Here is a 14,394-nt window from a genome sequence, read left to right as displayed (position 1 = left end):
TAGTGAGAACATAGTCCAAAACAGTGTACTACCATCTAGCCAACTGTTGAGAAGCATACATATCAAAAAAGGCTACTGGAAATTGTAACATTTGGAAAATTTTACAAAGTACTAAATTTTATCCTTAATTCTTATAAAACTGCCTAAAAACTACTTCTTGTCCTTTTTGTAGCTTTATCTTGGTCCCACTGATCAGTTAAATTTTTTTTGAACCGCCATTGATTCTTGCCCAATAGAAAATACATGTATTTGCGTTATATACAAATAAGGCAAAAGTACCCCCATGAGAATCCATAATTTGCCCGACAAACCATACATAAACACAAAGCCCTTGAATTTCTCTATACAATGGCATCCGAACAATTGTTGTAACACTTTCATAGTGGCAGTTATTAACAGTTGACTCCACCATAATGCGCGCTCCATACAATTTTCTATGGGAGAAATTCGTTACTTCAGTACGCAAACCTTAAAAAGTACGGTGGGTTTCCCTTACCAAATTCGCTAAACTTGGTCTCATTCAATGAGTTGAATCGTACAGATTAAGAATCCACCCGAACAAATGGCTAAACTGACCATTCTACAAAGATACATCACGAAACATACGAAAAAACAAGGTTTTTCACAGTACAATTTCGTACCTGGATGCATAAATTCGCCATACAAGGCTCTCTCCTCTTTTCCATTGGTCGCTATACAAAATCTTACATATCACTTGATGCGCAATTTATCAATGACTCTGATAAATTCAACTCCATCTCCGTAAACTGAAGTATGCAGAAGTTACGATGCGTTGTTTAAAAGACAGTGTTATTTCCGTAATTTTAATTCGTAAAAAATTAAATGTACAGAAAATGCGACAAAGTTTTTGATATGAGGGAACCCAATTGTCACTATATACTGGAGTTCAAGTATGCCACTATAGTTTCCCTACAAAGCTTCTAGCTAGAAACAAAGAGAAGGATTTACAATTGGTTTGGAGCTGATTTAGTGTTGTAACTGTTAAACCCTTACTTGACCAGTGTGTTTAATTATCAAACAATTTATGTGCATTTTTACATCAAAAAATCGTAGCTCATACATTACACAATCTGACATGCTGAAATTTTGCATGGATGTCGGTCAGACCTTCATAAATATGCAGAATTTTTTCAGATTTTTGTGAGGTTCCAGTGCAAGGCCACAACCAATCATTGGACCAATGTCCAATAATTGAACTATGGAGTTCTGGTGATTGAGCCATGGTTCTGATAAACGATTACTTTGACTTTTCACGTTTTCAGCTGTTACTGGTCAGGGGAAGCATCTTTTCACACCAAACTTGATACACAGGAAGACAAAGTCAAGTGGAATACCTCTGCCAAAAATCGTGCTCCAGGAATGTTCACACGAGAAGGGACGTGTGGCAGGAATAAACATTCCGTTAATTGGTTGCTTATGCTATTGTGTGTACATTTTTGTACTGTTAAAAATGTGGTGTTTTCTTTCATTGATAAGACTGTACTGACACAGTTGGACTGTTGTATGTTTTCTGTACTGGCACATTTCAATAAACACTCATTGACTATACAATACAAGTTACTCAGTTCTATACACGTTGGTGATATGATCTGGTGTAGAGTTTGTCCATGTGGTCGGTTTTCACATAACTTATGATAAATGGTGTGGTCAAGAAAATGAATTGTGAAGTTGTAGTTTACTAACAGATATCCTGTGTATTGTAAAAATGAAATATTACTTTGTCTTGCAAAATTACATTCACGCTCAAAATCTAAGCAATTGAAAATAATTATTGTGCTAATTTGGTCACTACTCTGATTGCACGTGTCACTAACCTAGTGATCAAGACACCTGGTTGATTGTACCCCTCTCCAATTAACATGTTACATACAACTGAGGGGGATGTAATGTTTGCACAATACAGCTGGGCTTGTCTCGTTTTCACACTCTTTTGAATTTCCCGGTACATTTTACAAGGCATGCCAAATCACACTGTGTAAGCCTCACTGTACACTAAACCACTTGGCTACTATACCTCTACGTAAATGCTGTGGAATAACAATCTTTTCTAGGATGTTTTTGTTTACGTGAATAAAACCACAAAGTATTTACAAGACAACAAAATATGCTAAAAGTAGCCTTGAGAAACAGGCGGTCACAAATATACCATATACAAATAAGTGTTACAACATATGAAACTACTTTATAATGTCTCCTTACTGAATCATCCGTCTTCATGGCTGGTTTCTTTGAGTTTTATCACAAATCCAGTGTCACGCATATGCATGCGATTAAATCATGCCACATTTCTGAAAAACCATCAAAAGCCATTCGCCAGTTATTTTAACCTATCTATTACGATGTATCATTATTCAAAACGTAGCTATCAACTCAAATATAAACGAAACAGCCCTATATAAAATTAATTTGCAAAATTTGATTACACAGTATTAGTAACAGGAAATTATCGTGTTATATCGGTATAGATAGCTTGTTACAGTGACTATTGCATCATTTCTTGGACCTAACATGAAGTGGTGTGCATCCCGAAAACCAAGGAATGTAGTTCAGTACAAGTAGGCAGGCGCCTATAATGTGGTAGCCTCAGCGTTTGTTTAGGATATGGCTTGCTAAACCATTAATTAAACACCAACGACTGGGTTAAAAACAATTGGATACTGGTATAACCGGTATATTGCAAGCACTATTCTCTACATGGTGACCTGTAATGTAATACAGGCTGACATGTTTGCAGCTGAAGTCTCTCTGAACACTGACTTGTTGTATAGCTGATAGTTCTCAAGTTATTACATAAGTGACTGCTCTAATAGAGTTATGGTACTGCACAGAATTGTTATATGGTACTAGTACAGAAATAATAGATCCTTAAACCCCACAATATTTATACTACACAAACACTGTTTATAACTAATACCACAACTACATATTAACTACTAATAGGGGAATAACTACCACAAGGGAGTGTCATTAACACTTGTCCTGAAGAATCCATTACATCTAGTTTTACTTAGCCACAGAGCAACAGATGAAAGTTGCTGAAGTACACGTAGTTGAATATTACATTATAACTTAGTTGGTTTTCAGCTGTCCTTCATGGCTTTAACTCAAACCCACAAATGTCTCAGGTTTGATACTTCTCTCAACTATACGACTTTTAGTTTATTCTCTATTCACGGTTAATCCTGTAGGTATCATAGATGTTAATTTTTGTGAATAATAGTAAATAACTCCGCAAGTGTACAAAAATTTGCATTTAAAGCCTTCTTGAATGTGCCAAATTTAAAGGCAATCAGATAAAGTGTTTACATTTTATTGCAGTTTTAATTTTGTATGGGTGCAACAAAAAGATGAAAAACTATTTACAAATGAAGCCGATTTTTACATTTTGGGAATTACTGTAGTGAATTTGGTATGTTGACTGAAGGTGGAGGACATTTCCATACTAAAGAAATCAAGTGTGAAAATTTTGCAGATGTAGCTTTAACCATTATTGCGGTACAACACACTAACTTCTTAAAACCAACATCTCTTGATACACAATAAGACCGTTTCCCTAGAGACAGTAACGTGTATGTATAAATAAAATAATGAACATTATTCTATCATGAACTCTGTAATCAAATAAAAAAAATAAAAAAAATAAAAAAAACAGGTAAGTAACCAATAGCAATAATATTAAATGAACTATTAGCAATTTGCAGACAATTAAATATTGATTGACAATTAGTATCAATTGGACAAAATGTTTTTAGAAGGAGCACATCAATTAGCAGGTGGCTTGAGTAACAGAACACAACAGACTACATAGTGTATAAACTGATCAATGTTGTCAGTGTGTGTGAGCAATCAACAAGATGTGTAAGAGTTAGGAAAGTTAATTCCATAACACATAATTAGATGCACCACTTAAGTAATCAGTAATTATAAGTGTACTTAATACCACAATGATCATTCTGTTCTACAAATCAATTGATACTATTCTTTATTCAGATTACGTTACTGATCCATTTGTCACATATTGTACCCTATTGATGTTAAGATATATACACTGCACAGTTTAAGAATTTGCTTTCATTAAAATTAGAAATGTACACAAGTTTGTGTATTATTTTAATACACTACATTAATAAACAATTCAATTCATCAAAGTGTATAAATAGAGTCCGTGACTGCAAACCATAAGCCTTGTAAAAGAAAAGGTAATATACGTCAGTTTTATATTCAAACCATTTTTACCTCCTATATACACAATGTAATTCTTCAATTGAACCGACCACAACATCTCATGATGTACAGATAAACATCAGTTTACTACTGATCTAACCATTTATCCTGTACAGTTAGAACACATGTTTAAAATATTTCCAACTGAAGTTTTACCTCATAAAAATGTAATCAAACTTGTAGAGATGATACATCATTTGCTAAAGAATTTTAAAAGAATGCAACAGCAACTATCATGAGCTCCAGTAGAAATTCTCTTGTACACCATATATGGGTGAATTATAGTTATTATTGAAACATGTGAAATAAAGGAATGAACAAGAGAATTTCTACTGTAGCATTACAGATACTGATAACACACTACACTTCTATATTAAAGTTTTAAAAAATGCCATTTCATGTAACATGTTCACATTGCATCGATGCCTACCTTACAAGGCTCACCACAGAAAGTACAATGTCAATCTGTAAGCTCTATCCTACATATATAAAGCCAGACATCCTTCTAACACACCGAGCTCTACCCTACAAAGTCAACCAAGATTTGTCCTACAAAGTCAACCACCCATCACCAAATCGAGCTCTAACCTACAAAGCCAACCACCCATCCACCACACCGAGCTCTATCCTACAAAGCCCAACCGTGCTGTATCCTACAAAGCCAACCACCCATCCAGCTCACTGAGCTCTATCCTACAAAGCTCAACCGTGCTCTATCCTACAAAGCCTACCACCCATCCACCACACCGAGCTCTATCCTACAAAGCCAACTGAGATCTATCCTACAAAGCCAACCACCCATCCACCACATCGAGCTCTATTCCACAAAGCATACTGGCTGTGCTCTATCCTACAAAGCCAAACACCCATCTTCCGCACAGAGCTCTATCCTACAAAGCCAACCAAGCGCAATCCTACAAAGCCAACTATTCATCCACTACACCAACTTAAGTCGTCAAGATTGCCAAAAAGATGACATATTTAATGACATGGAGACAATATGAAAAATGCAATACACAAAATATTAAATCGAAAAGATTTATCAGCCCAATTATAGACAAACGTTGCGTACAAGTACTGTACTCTTTTACAAACCCCAATATAAAAACAACAACAGAATCAACGATCATATCTGTGAGTGTAGAAATACACAAATAAAACCAATACGTTACCACACAATCACATAGCTGAGAAGAGCTTGAAAGATTGTTGCATACGTTTGAAGGTTTATCTGATGAAGGAATGTGGTACACGTTCATATATACTTTCCAAGAAGCGACTGGAACATAAATCTGGCACATACCAATTTTGTTTCCACAACTAAACACCTTGGAGAAGACTTTTAATATATATATGCACACTAACTTGGATTACAGGGGATAAACTGATGACAATTATTACACTACAAATATCATACTATTCCACACACACACCAGAGTGACCACACAGGATCAAAACCCTTTAGAACTTGACCACAGAAATTGTACCGCAAAAAAATTCAGTAGCAAATTAATAATGACGCTGATGAAAAGCAAACATGCCATTAAGCAGTAAAATCACTTACGTCCACTATAATTCCCTTTCTGTTACCTGACCTTATACAAATAATTAATCGTCACCATTAGGTGTAACATAGACAAGACAAAACACTGTGACTGACATAGTAAACACAAGAGATACCATCTGAAGAGGCAATTGAAACAGCTCAACAGGTCAAGAAAGTCTCACAATCAATGAAACTAAGCATTTTCATCTTGCTAAAGGATGATAAGTACGCAAAAAAAAATATTAAAAATTACTTACAATAAAGGCCACTGTAGTAGATCGTGGAGAATATATGAGAATAATCCAATACTTTGGAACTTCATAAAGAACGCAATAAACAAATTCCAATATTTGGCCAACAACCTAAAATCTCATTAGATGTGTATGCATACAACTCACAGCAACCAGTAATAATAATAATAACAAGCATCACACATGAACTTGTTACACAAGGTGAGAACAAATACGCATTTCTTCCTTTTCCATAGCCAGACGCATTTCTTCCTTTTCCATTTCCTTTCCATTTTTGTGTATATCATGACACATGTTAACAGTGTAAGACAATGCTATGCTCTGTAAGATCTTGCAATCCTTGAAACAGCAAAATACCAATCTATACGATCACCTGTTATCCACACCTCTCAATGTAGAAATTTCACAACTGGATTTGATCACACTTTAAACTACGTATTTGAGCAATGAAGCAAAAAAATCAAACAAATTTACCTCAACCAAACCAGATCCTAACTGATTGTATCTTTACCGTTCTAACAAAACATCATCACTACAGGCCACATGTGTACTCTACGTGGAAACATAACATCTACTGTACAATACAAAATTTTCAATCTGGTTGTGTTAGATGACAATTTCAGCAATCCTAGAACATTTGCAATCATACACACAACGGAAATCACTCAAGGACATAAAATGCATAACAATTTCACATTAGTACGCAGTACTGAACAAGAGTGATGGAAAATCAACTAGAGGTGTACCGATATTGATTCACATTGATTCTCTAGTGTGTGTCTGTTCAGTGGATTATACAAACAAGCCTCAGACATCTCAAAGCAGGTACATCACGTTGGATCCTAGTAAACAAGCATGTAGCTGTCCACGAAAAGGCTTAATATACGAACAAAGAAACAGCACAAAAGGTCTGTTATGCAAAAAAAATGTGGATTAACATGAACGAGCATGATTAAACAATGAACAAAAGAACAAAAATGATGCTACAGCACGTCCAAAAAATCACGAGAAAACACAGTACATTGCAAATACACAGTTAATATTATATTTGCCAATATACAGGAGTCGCTTACTGAACACAAGTATTTTTTATAATTCGGTCAGTTAATCCTAGTGTTGATATCATTGAGGACGATAATTTCAAAAGCTGTTAAGTACTGAAGTACCACATTAAACAAATTTACCTCCATAAAACAAATCAGATTATGTATTATGAGACGAAACTATCACTTCACATGACTTTGGTTACTGTTGCAACATGTTAAACTGATCATCTTCCACTTCTAATAAGCACACCTAGAACCTTATACATGCACATACTGCTACATAAACACTCAATATTGATGCAAGATAAAACGTAACAAAGAATCACTACGCATAAGACATCTATTATTGTACAACAGTATACTCACACGTGAAAATGCACATTAGTATAGCGGAAGTATAACAGGTCGAACCATCAGTTTACTGGTGGATATCAAATGGTTTAACAATAAGATAACTTACAAACACCTGGCTGCTTGCTATAGTCAGCTAAAATCGCAATCGTTGGAGATGAACGTTGCCTTATACATACAGACACACGAACATATCAAAAGGTAATATTCCAGTAAAGATCGTTTTGCTTGTGAATGTAAATGTTTTATTTGTGGCAAAATTTAAAAAAAACAAAATGTTGGACATATCTCCATACCATGATCTTAAAGGTTAGCTCCATCATTCAAAAAAAATGGTAGATCCACATTTATAGACAAAATTAGGGTTGGAGATATTACTCACTGACATATTAAAAAGTGCTGCATTTCTACAAAGTCAGAGGAAGGATCACTATTCACACATAAAACTCACTCAATAACTGCTACTAATACCAGCCAGTGTGGTTGAGTTAACCACATAATGGTATGGAAATAATGGCTCTGGAATGTAGAACAGGAATTGAATACTGGTTAGGTTATTTCCCTACACTGAGGTATCTGCTATTAAAACATTTATCACATGTCTGACCATAATGGTCAATGGCTAGCCATATTTGTAGTAGTGGTTTGGTGATGTAGTTCACTGGTGTATCAAGTTGTCTTCAATAAACACCACAACAGTCTCCCAAGTATATCAGGTTGCCTTTAGTACATGATCACAAACACACAACACCTCACATGTTATATTTTAATAAACATGTATAGAACTGGTTCACTATATCTGATCTCACTAGTGACTTGCCACTGATCTGGAATACATGCACTACACAAAAGTTATAACCCTTACTCTCACACTTGGGGAACTACAGGATTAGTCTCTTTGTAGAAAAGTTCTCACAACTTGCTGAGGGCATACATCTCAGTAGTTTAACCTAATCATAAAGCAATGGTGTCCATGGTGTGTGTACTTACTCTTTCTGTAGCACTAGTTGATGAAGGCATTAGATCAAATATCAAGAGAACTTGTCACTACAAGTTTGGCTAGTAAACACCTAAGTATTACACCGAGTATGTATATGCAGTATATTTTATTATACAGATCAAGATTTACCAGGGACAACACTGTGACATTATGATTAGCATGCATTGTGCACTATAAGTAATAAATCAGTTAGGCTTAGAGTATGGAATAAAGATAGAGTTGTGTTGAACATTCCTAGAACTCTTACATCAACAAGGGCAAACAAATCATCCTACTTCATATATCACGGGCTGAACATCACACTAATCAAGGATGAATCTCAATGGTGGATACAGGATGGGGCATTTGGGGCAAATGTCCGGTAAACTGATTACATATAGATTGGTAATAGAAATCTTGTTTCAAAAAAAATTTTTTGAATACAAAGAATTGTATGATCCATTTGTTTTATGATTTCACCACATTGGTTATGAGCAGAAGATAACAATCACAACATTTTCACTACATCACATATCACAGTTACTACGACATCACTATCACGATCACAACCTCTCTAACACATAGAATAGCTGGTGAATCAAAGCTTGATACTAAGACACAGATCAAGAACTGCAAAATCAAATCTTCCTGTTGAACAACTCACATTCCATACAAGCTACAGCTACAAGAACATTTCTATGATGAATCCTTGGGAAGAGAATTGTATGAACGTGTGTATGTATTTTAACAAACAACAATGGCAAAATATGAAACTACATATGTAGGACAGAACAGGATCATATATGAAAATACTTTCAACACCAAACCAGTTGTACATTTTGTTGGGTATTTCCACTTGCTATAAACATTACCAGGAAATGGTGTAATGAAACCATATAGTATAGGTACAGTAGGATGGTTTAGATCATATTTGTTTATCAGTGAAGTGGCTTCACTTCATCCATATTCTATAGGTGAGATATGTACATGTACATCCTAACTATGACATAACAAGAGGAATCAAGGAAGTTAACACGTAGGTTAAAACTTTTTCCACTGTATCCACTCATTCCTTGCTATTTACTGATTAAAAATCTACCAATGTATATATCAAACTCAATGCATCTATATGATCACACTATCAAGACTTCCTGTTACACAACTCATATTCCATACAAACTGATATACTTACAACTACACCAATACAGCAGGTTATGGAGAATCACAAACAACCATTGACGTTTCTATTCTAGGTGGAAACCTTGGAAAGAGAATTCACATGCACACATACAATATGTGAACTGGGAACATAGAAGGCAAAACTATCTACCAATGTCGCAAGAACAATAATAAAGAATACATCAAGCTACAAGAACAAGAACAAGAAAACATGTATGGACATTGCTATAAACCTACACATAAAAATTGGCAGCCTAGCATGGTTTTGACAGAATTTATGATCATGGATTAAACTTCCAGCAGGTTGTAATCACTCCACACCTAGGCTTTAGTCATAGGAGCTTGCTTTTAACTAAATAGTTTCTTGGAAGATATCTACATCAAATGCATAACCACAGTTTCACTGTCTACACTTAACTTCTACACTAAAAATATCACTGGTACAATTACACATCAAACCTTGATACATCATAGATAGGAAGTGAATGAAAGCTTGAATTGAAGATGACATATAAAATTTCAAAGGCTTCCTGTTAAATAGCTCGTATTCCATACAGATTGATATACTTACAGTTATACTGATATGTTCAGAATCACAATTCTTAACTGAAAGAAACCTTGGAGAGAATTTCTGAAACCTTAATCATAACTGAAACCTTGGAGAGAATTTGCATGTATGCATACTATAGAGTGGGAACAAACCATAAGGTGATATGAAAGTCACAAGAATAACAAATTGAGTTATACAGCTACCAAAGATGTAAAAATGTAGTTCAGTGTTTCCATGAGTATAAAAACATTTACAGGAGATGGTACTTACAGTTGGCACAGGATATGTATTGCTGAATTTGGCCGTTCGTCATATTTTCTTTACTGATCTAGGGATTCTCATTAAGCATAGACGGACAACTGAGAATGTAAACATGCACATTGAAACAGACTGTATAGGTCTTTACAAATCAAACTTGGCCAGTACAATGTACATTTAACTTATCACTGATGAAAACTTGCTAGTAAAACAGGTTAGGTTAAACCAGTTTAAGATTAACCAGTTTAAGATTAAATTCTGCTAGAAAGTAAATACGTTAAAGTTCCTAATGTACACACAACCAGACCTGAGTCATACTACAGTGATCACTACTAATAATAGATATCACTCTTGCTAATAGGCAAATTCCTATATAGTTGATAACACACTTCCAACATGCAGGTAGAAAATGATCAATGGGACCAACAGATAGGCTAATACAATTTTACAGTATCCACACTTCACTGATCACAATTTCATTAACATGATCACAGATCAAACCTTGTTACCAACAAACTCTGTAAAATAGGTGATGAATCAAAACTGAATATCAGATCACGTATCAAAAAACTTGGGACAACTAATCAAGACTTCCTGTTAAACAACTCATATTCCATACAAACTGATATACTTACAACTATAGTGATATGTTGAGAACTACAAATCATCACTGATATTTCTATTCTATGAAGAAACCTTGGAAAGAGAACTTGCATGCACACATGGAACAGCGATGGAAATTATATAGATACAAGATGTCACAAGAACAATAAGGTGCTTACAGCAGGTACAGGATACGCATCCCTGACTTTAGGCACCCGTATTTCTTAACCAGATCAAGGGCTTCTCTTTGTGTATTGATACTATTCTATTGGACAGCTGAGAGAATGTAGTACACATTGACATTTGAAGGGATTTATCAAAAAATGGGCAGTAATATTATGTTGGTGAGGTCTTTTAACTTATCACTGAATGAAAACCTGCTAGTAGGACATGAGATAGTGTGGGACTAGTCTAAGGCTAAGCCAGTTTTAATTCCTTGTAATGTAAATAAAACTTGTTACCAATCATGTAAAATAGGTAGTGAATCAAAGCTGGACTTCTTCAGATCATGCATCAGAAACAAAGGATGACTCATCAAGACTTCCTGTTAAACAGCTCATATAAACTGATCTACTTACAACTGATATGGCGAGAACTACAAATCATCAATGATATTTCATCTCTATGAAGAAACCTTGCAAAGAGAGCTTGCATGCACACGTGTACATGATGATGATAAACTATGTACCAATTCACAAGAACAAGAGGTACACATCAGCTTACAGGCACAACAAAGTACACATACTTCTGAATAGGCTCAATCACTTTATATCACTTTAGTTGGATACTTCAAACTCTGACATGAGGTAGTATAGAAAAATGAAACAGGATGTGCATGGCTGGATTAGAGTTCTTTTTGTTTCTTTACCAGATCAAGGGCCTTTTGAGTTGGTATTCTGTTGGACAGCTAACATATACATATACGAGTTCCCTATACTTATACACTTTAGTGGATATTACATACTGACAGACACACTAAGTTGTGGTTGCTGTTGACTACAAGTCTCATGGAAGATCTATAATAGGTAGGTGATGAGATTCTCACGTATTATAGAATTTCTAATCACTCCAGTACTATACAACCACTATCAAATCTTGATACCAAACAATCTAAGTGAAGGCATAATTTCAGACCACACGTACATCACGTACAGAACTATGGAGATACTCTAAGGGAATTTGCATGCGCATAGATACAGGAAACAACACATCAAACTACATACTACAGCAAAAAGTACATACATACTGTACATATGCAGTTTGGTGATACCACAAGTATAAACATTCACAGAGATGGTGCTTACAAGTTGACACAGTATTGCATCACTGAATTTGATGACTCGTCATTTTTAAACAGCTCAAGGGGTTCTCTTTGTGCATTGATAGTATTCTCTTGGACAGCTGAGAATGTATGTAGATTTGCATGTTACGTGTTTGAAGGAATCGCTAAACTTGGCATGTAAATATGGGTTAAAGAGTAACCTATCACCGATGAAAATGTGCATGGATGTAGTTATCCAATACGTAGTTGGTTATCATGCTTTACAAAGATAGACAAAATGGGTTTACAAACAGGTTAAACAAACTTTCATAGTATCTAGTATCCACATTTAACTCGTACATACATGTATCACTATTTCACTTGATCAAACCTTGTTACCAATAAACCTTGTTACCAATAAACCTTGTAAAATAGACAGCAAACCAAAACTTGATATCAGATCGCGTATCAAAAACTTGGACAACTAATCAAGACTTCCTGTTACACAACTCATATTCCATACAAACTGATCTACTTACAACTATATTGATACGTTGAGAACTACAAATCATCACTGATATTTCTATGAAGAAACCTTGGAAAGAGAACTCGCATGCACACATACATACAATTGAAGTGGGAATAAACCACGATGGCAAAACTATACATAGATACAGTCACAGAACAAGAAAGAACACTTCAGGCTTATACAATACAGCCACAAATAAGTGAGTCGGTAAATGTGATCATAGATTAAACCTTGTTACCACGTAAATTGGTTGATGAATCAACAACTTGGTATATCACGTACATATTATGATGATAAATCAAACTCAAGACTTCCTGTTCAAAAGATTATTCCATACAAACTGATTTACTCACAACTATGCTGATACGTTTTTGAACTATGCATCATCACTGATATTACTCTATACTGTGAAGAAACCTTGGAAAGAGAACTTGCATGCACACACATGTAGTTGTTAAGTGGGAACAAATCAAGTTGGTACACTACATAGACACAGAAGTCACAAGAGAACAAGATCAGGCTTGCACACTACAGTCACAAATATGCATGATCACATACAGCTAAACACTTGATCACTACTACGCAGTAGTTTGATACTACAGGTATAAACAATCTCACAGGAGATGATGTGTACGGTTGGCACAGGATACATATCACTGACTTTTGACCACTCATCATATTTTCTTTACCACGTCAGCAGATTCCTTTGTGCACTGCTGGTATCTCTTGGACAACTGAGAATGTATGTGCCCGATCACACAGATTTATCAAACATGACTAAAAGTACTGCCTAGGATATAAGGCTAAGTCAGTTTTAACACCAAATGTAAACACATCGTAAGATTCAAGATCAGCAGGTTTAAGTCTCTAATGATACAGTGGAACCTCGATTATCTGAACTAATTGGGGGGAGAAAGGGTGTTCATATAACCAAAATGTACATAAAATTGAATATCCATTTATTTATATACAGAGCTTTGCTCAACTACTCTAATAAAGCATACACTTGTTGACAAAAATAGCCTAATTGAGCAGTCGATTTGGTGTTCGGATAATCAAAAGTTTGGTTTTATTGTTGTCAGTAACATCTGTATCTTCAACAATCACTAATATGTATCACTGTAATTCCTATGTAATTAGTTGGTTTTCACACTTCCAACATGCAGGTAGAGAAAGATCAATGGGATTTACGAACAGGTTAAAAACGCTTTCACAGTATCCACACTTCACACGTATATATACTGATCACAACTTCACTAACATGATAACAGATCAAGTCTAGTTACTAATAAAACATGGTAAACCAAAATTGGTATCAGATCGCATATCAAAATAACTTGAATCAATAATCAACATTCCTGTTCCAACAACTCATATTCCACACAAACTGATTTACTTACAACTATACTGTATAACGTTGAGAACTACAAATCATCACTGATATTTCTTCAATAAAGAAACCTTTGAAAGAGAACTTGCATGCACACAAACGTACATTCGGACAGGGAACAAATGACAATTGCAAACTATATACTGATTCACAAGAACAATGAAGAAACGTTGAGCAACAATACATACGGACATTACTTCAGAACA

The 14,394-nt window shown here is 35.0% G+C and overlaps 1 long non-coding RNA gene across 17 annotated transcripts in view; it reads right to left on the bottom strand.

Annotated features, from left to right (window-relative positions):
• Nucleotides 1-344: 344 nt before the first annotated feature.
• LOC136247045 (uncharacterized) overlaps nt 345-14,394 on the bottom strand; it is an 18,112-nt gene continuing 4,062 nt past the window's right edge. For 13 of the 17 annotated variants that reach the window (XR_010697039.1, XR_010697038.1, XR_010697042.1 and 10 more), the window contains 3 exons: nt 4,402-14,259; nt 4,258-4,353; nt 4,078-4,205 (listed from right to left, as the gene is read on the bottom strand). This is a non-coding gene — a long non-coding RNA (uncharacterized lncRNA). Of the gene's footprint in view, nt 435-496; nt 4,206-4,257; nt 4,354-4,401; nt 14,260-14,394 lie in introns of those variants that run through there. The other 4 variants (XR_010697037.1, XR_010697053.1, XR_010697049.1 and 1 more) reach the window with 4 other exon arrangements.

Source organism: Dysidea avara, chromosome 2 (genome assembly GCF_963678975.1).
Source record: "Dysidea avara chromosome 2, odDysAvar1.4, whole genome shotgun sequence".
In the NCBI taxonomy this organism is placed as follows: domain Eukaryota; kingdom Metazoa; phylum Porifera; class Demospongiae; order Dictyoceratida; family Dysideidae; genus Dysidea; species Dysidea avara.
The sequence above is the reverse complement of the archived record's forward strand: the minus strand, read 5'-3'. Positions and strand labels throughout refer to the sequence as shown.